The sequence below is a fragment of the Helianthus annuus genome, chromosome 3, assembly GCF_002127325.2.
Source record: "Helianthus annuus cultivar XRQ/B chromosome 3, HanXRQr2.0-SUNRISE, whole genome shotgun sequence".
In the NCBI taxonomy this organism is placed as follows: Eukaryota; Viridiplantae; Streptophyta; class Magnoliopsida; order Asterales; family Asteraceae; genus Helianthus; species Helianthus annuus.
The window spans coordinates 110,337,627-110,343,920 of record NC_035435.2 but is presented as its reverse complement, the minus strand read 5'-3'; positions in this window follow the sequence as shown (position 1 = coordinate 110,343,920).

The window sequence follows — 6,294 nt, the reverse complement described above, 5'->3', positions numbered from 1 at the left end:
TAGTTGACTAATTAATTAAAGAGTGAAAAATTAATGATATGAGTTATAATTGAAATAGTATTTTAGTAATATGCCCTTTCTTCTTTTTCTTCTCACATTAAATTTCTTCTCAAATGAACCTTCCCCATATATATATATATATATATATGCGTGTTGTTAAAAAAACAATTAAAATAAATAACCTAAATACTTACTGATGCATAAATAGTATTGTATTTTAAATTCCAGTTGTAGCTTGTAATAGATATAGATATATATATGAAATAGAGTAAATGTCGCAATGCTCGACGGTTTTGACCAATATGTTGTTTGTGCAATTGTTGGCATTAAATTTTGTTCTGTGATATTAATACTTGGAAAATGTTTATAATCCAGATGGACAACGATGTGAATCAGGAAAACCCGAATAACAATAATAACGGGAATCAATTAGATAACAGTGCCATCCAACACATAGTGGCACAAGAGATTATAGACGCTATGTCATATATTATCAAAACAGTTAAGGAAGCTAAAAATAATAAAACTAACAGTGGAAGTAAACGACCGCCTACCGAACCCAGTCACAGCGTAAACAATAGACCATTACTTCAATTGCCTATTCCAAAAAGAAGAAGAACCATGTCATATGGTTGTTCTTACAAAGAATTCTGGTCTTGCAAACCAATGGAATTCTCTGGCAATGAAGGAGCCATTGCAGCTCTACGTTGGATAGAAAAGACTGAGGCAGTCTTAAAAATAAGCAAGTGTGTAGAGGAAGATAAAATCATGTTTGCTTCCAATCTTTTTAAGAATGCAGCTCTAGAATGGTGGAATACTATTCTCCAGTCTAAGAGAAGTGACAGAGTTTATAATATGGAATGGACTAAGTTTAAGAACATGGTCGAAAGAAAATTCTGTCATCCCAATGAAAAAGAACAAATAGCTAATAAGTTCTTAAACCTTAGAATGACTGGAGTGGACTGCAAGGGGTTACACTACCATATTTTTCGAATATGCTAGAATTGTGCCAACCCTAGCTTCACCAGAACCAGTATTAATCTCCCGTAACATCTGGGGATTAATCAGTGAGATCAGACACGTAGTCAAGGCAGCTAGACCACAAACTATAGAAGAAGCTATAAAACTAGCAAATACCTTGACTGATGAACTAGTACGTACACAAGAAGAAAACCAGAGGAAGAACCTAGCCCAAAAGCTTACCCAAGAATTCCGCTACGGTAATTCCAACTGTGGGAAAAACATAGGTTCTACTTATGTACCTTACTGTAAGTCCTGTAAGAAGAAGCATTCGGGGAAATGTTCCACATACTGCAACTTCTGCAAAATACCTGGACATAAGGAAGAAGACTGTAGGAAGAAACCCAGCAATGGAGTATGCTTCAATTGTGGAGAAAACGGGCATATTAAGCCGAACTGTCCGAAACTAGCTCCAGCCATGAACAATAAGACTACTAAAAATGCTAGAGCATTTGTTCTGACAGCCGAAGCAGCAAAGATGATTCCGGACGTGATTGCCGATACGTTTTTAGTTAATGATGTATTTGCTAAAGTATTATTTGACTCTGGTGCGAACCAAAGTTTTATTAATACTTCATTTTGCAAAATTCTCAATCAACCATTAACTAAACTTCAACAAGAATGTTTGGTAGAAACGGCAAATGGAGAATCCATTAAGATCACTGAAATCTTGCAGGGAGCAAGAATAGAAATTTTTAACCTTAATTTTATTGCTAACCTTTACCCAATGAATCTGGCTGGATTTGATATTGTATTAGGAATGGATTGGTTAGTAGCCAATAAAGCCAGTATTCTATGTGATCAAAAGTCAATACAAGTAAATTCACCAAAGGGTGAAAAGATCAAAATTAAAGGAGATAAGCCATCTAGATCCACGAAATTCATCTCTGTGATGAAAACAGCGAGTTATGCAAGAAAAGGATCACTAGTGTATATGATTTCTATAATCATTAACACTAAAGGAAAAGAATTGAAAGATATTCCTGTAGTATCTCAATTCTCAAATGTTTTCCCAGAAGAATTACCAGGACTTCCCCCGGACAGGGAAGTCGAATTCAGAATTCACCTACTACCAGGAACAGCACCAATTGCCAAGGCACCTTACCATTTGGCACCAGCAGAAATGCAAGAACTGAAGAAACAGTTGGACGAACTTCTGGATAAGGGATTCATACAGCCTAGTTCATCACCATGGGAGCACCAATCTTGTTTGTCAGGAAGAAAGACGGATCAATGCGTATGTGCATTGATTACAAAGAATTAAACAAGGTCACGATTAAAAATCAGTACCCATTACCGAGAATCGATGATCTGATTGATCAATTGCAAGGAGCTCGATTCTTTTCTAAGATCGATTTACGCTCAGGATATCATCAATTGAAAGTACAGGAAGAGGACATTCCTAAAACTGCCTTCAGAACAAGGTATGGCCATTATGAATTTACAGTCATACCATTTGGTTTAACCAATGCCCCAGCTGCATTTATGGACATGATGAACAGAAGATGTAAACCATATCTGGATAAATTCATAATTGTTTTTATAGATGATATTCTCATTTACTCTAAGAATAAAGAGGAACATGCAGCGCATCTGCATACACTCTTAAATTCGCTGAGAAAAGAAAAGCTTTACGCTAAGTTTTCGAAATGTTAATTTTGGTTAGAAGAAGTACAATTCCTTGGACATTTGGTTAATCATGAAGGAATTCATGTGGATCCCACAAAGATAGAGGCGATTACTCAATGGAAAGTCCCTGAATCATCAAAGGAGGTGAGAAGTTTTCTTGGACTGGCAGGTTATTATAGACGATTTATCCGAGATTTTTCTAGAATAGTCATTCCCTTAACAAAACTGACTTGTAAATCAGTTAAGTTTGAATGGGGACCAAAAAAGGAAGAAGCCTTTAGAATCCTTAAGCAAAGATTAACCAACGCACCCATACTAGCATTACCAGAAGGAACTGAAGACTTTGTAGTCTATTATGACGCGTCTAAATTAGGTTATGGATGTGTGTTGATGCAACGTCAAAAGGTTATAGCCTATGCCTCTTGACAACTTAAGAATCATGAAGAGAATTATACAACCCATGATTTAGAATTAGGAGCCATAATTTTTTCCCTTAAAATTTGGAGACATTATCTTTACGGTAGTAAGTTTACCATTTTCACCGATCATAAAAGTTTAAGATATGTTTTTGGGCAAAAGGAGTTAAATATGAGACAAAGACGTTGGATGGAAATCCTAGTGATTATGATTGTAATATCCAGTACCATGCAGGAAAGGCTAATTTAGTAGCTGATGCTTTAAGTCGAAAGTATCAAGAAAAACCCAGAAAAGTATGTTCTCTTAAGTTAAATCTGCAGATAGATTTTAATGAACAGATTAGAAAAATACAAGAATCAGTAATAAAGGACGATACTGAAAAATTGAAAGGAATGATTAAGGAATTAGAACAAGGAACATATGGAATTTGGAGATTCCATCAGAAAAGAATTTGGATACCCAAACAAGGAAACCTACGCCACCGAATGTTAGAAGAAGCTCATAAGTCTAAATATACGATACATCCTGGAAGTGATAAAATGTATCAATACTTAAGAAAGAATTTCTGGTGGATAGGAATGAAAAAGGATATAGCATCTTATGTTGCCAAGTATCTAACCTGTTCACAAGTTAAAGTTGAACATCAGAAACCCTCAGGTTTATTGCAGCAATTAGAAATGCCAATATGGAAATGAGAATTGATAACAATGGACTTTGTTACCAAATTACCCAAGACACGAAAAGGAAATGATACAATCTGGGTAATTGTAGACAGATTAACCAAGTCTGTTCATTTCTTACCGATGAAGGAAACTTTCAGTATGGAACAGTTAGCCAAGTTGTATGTAAATGAAATACTTTCATTACATGGAATTCCTTTATCTATTGTGTCTGATAGAGATAGCCATTTTACTTCTCATTTTTGGACTAGTTTCCAAAAAGCAATGGGAACCAAGTTAAATCTAAGCACTGCTTATCATCCTCAAACGGATGGACAAAGCGAAAAGACAATTCAGACAATGAAAGATATGCTTAGAGCTTGTGTAATTGATTTCGGAGGAAATTGGGACGATCATTTACCATTAATAGAATTTTCCTATAATAACAGCTATCACACCAGTATCAATGTTGCACCATTTGAAGCACTTTATGGATGAAAGTGCCGAACTCCAGTCTGTTGGGCAGAAATTGGAGAAAAGCAACTATCTGGACCAGAAATAGTACAAAAAACAACAGACAAGATTATTCAAGTCAAGGAAAGACTAAAAGCAGCCCGCGATCGACAAAAGAGTTATGTTGATAACAGGCGAAAACCAATGGAATTTCAAGTAGGAGATAAGGTATTATTAAAAGTTTCGCCATGGAAAGGCATAGTTAGATTCATCAAAAGGGGAAAGCTAAGCCCTAGGTATGTTGGACCGTTTGAGATTATTAAAAGAATAGGACCCGTAGCTTACCAGCTACAACTGCCAGAGGAAATGGCAGGGATACAAGATGTATTTCATGTATGTAATCTCAAGAAGTGTTTAGCAGATGAATCATTGGTAGTACCTCTTAAGGACATAGAGGTAAATGAGAAACTTAAGTTTGTGGAGAGACCCCTACAGACTGAAGACAGAAAGGTCAAGAATCTCAAACACAAGAGATAGGTTCTAGTCAAAATAAAATGGGATTCCAAGAGAGGACCAAAATACACTTGGGAGCTCGAATCAGAGATGCAAAGTAAATATCCACACCTGTTCCAGTAGACCTTGAGGACGAGTTCTAAAACAAGGTGGGGAGGATATAACAACTCTCCTAAAATCCCTATAACATCTCTATATGTCCTAAAATACACCCCGTATACGAAAAATAGGCCCAAAATACCTTTATTTTTATAAAAATCAAGAAAAACAAGAATTAGGGGGCGCTCGCAGGGCGCAACACACTTAAGTGTGTCGGTCGCGGGCAGCGACCCCGTGACACCAGGCACAACCCGGTGATGCCATGTTTCCTGTTACGCGTCCAACCTACACTCGTGACTGGCCAAGGCTAGAACCTACCCTACATCTCTCGCGGGCCACGAAGGATGTTGTTAAGTGCGTCGCGGGCCGTGACCCGCTGCCCGATCAGAACTATAAATAGGGGATCACGGCTTCAGTTGAGAATCCGTTCAAAATCGAAAACTCTCTCTCTCTCTATTCTTTGATAGTAATTATAATTCTCGGGCATAATAACCTCTAAAAAGCGAAGCTGTGCCTCGATGTAAGTATCATAACCCCCGGCTACGTATTAGTTACACTGCCCGATTGATCTAGTGCTCCGTAACGCAAGTCAAGGCTCTGCCTGACTCAGTCGCTGGAGTTCTGTCTCGGGGAGGGTATATCTAATGTAAATTTGGGTTATTATACTAACACGTGTGCATTTTAAATTAATAGATTATAACCAGGAAGTCACAAGGAAATACCTAAATTAGCAATATGAGTAATTCCTCTTTTTGTAAACTGTTTTTACAAAACCTCAATTGTTTTAAATTATAATTAACAGTGATTGAGTATTTGTAAATCTACAATTATCATCGGTATGTTGGGGTTTTGTATACATAACTTGTTACTACACTGTGAGTAATAGCAAGACCACAAGTCAGGATTGACATTATCGTGGGTGGTAATTAAAGTAGATGTAAACAAATGTAATTGCGGGTTTCCCTCAATGCTGTAAAATGATAAAACTTGTTTTGATTAAACTGGGATTCACTCGCCAGTATTTCTTGCTGATAAAATGTTTTTAAACGTGTTTCAGGTAACAAAATATGAAAGCCAATTAGAAGCCAGCTGGAGAGCACTGAAGGCTTGAAAAGTGGCTATAAAAGTTACCTAAATAAAGAAGAAGTTTTATTTCAATAAATTAGGGTTTATCCCTATAAACATGTTTGTAATGGAAACTTGGGTTTATCCCATGTATTTATTATTATAAAAATGTGGTATTTTACTCTGATAAACTATTTCCTAACTACGGTCCTGATGTGAATTCCGCTGCCAAATTAATAAACACCGATATCACCAGCTCTACGAGCTCACGGCCGCCCACCTCCTGGGGCAGGGGTCAGGGGTTGCGACAGCGCGGTGGCGTTTTCGTAAATAACACGAACTCTATTAAGTGGACGTGCTTCATTAAGGGTAAAAGGGTCTTTAGACTTCTCTACCAAAAACGCCAAACTAATGAATAAAACGTCATTACGGCCCAAAA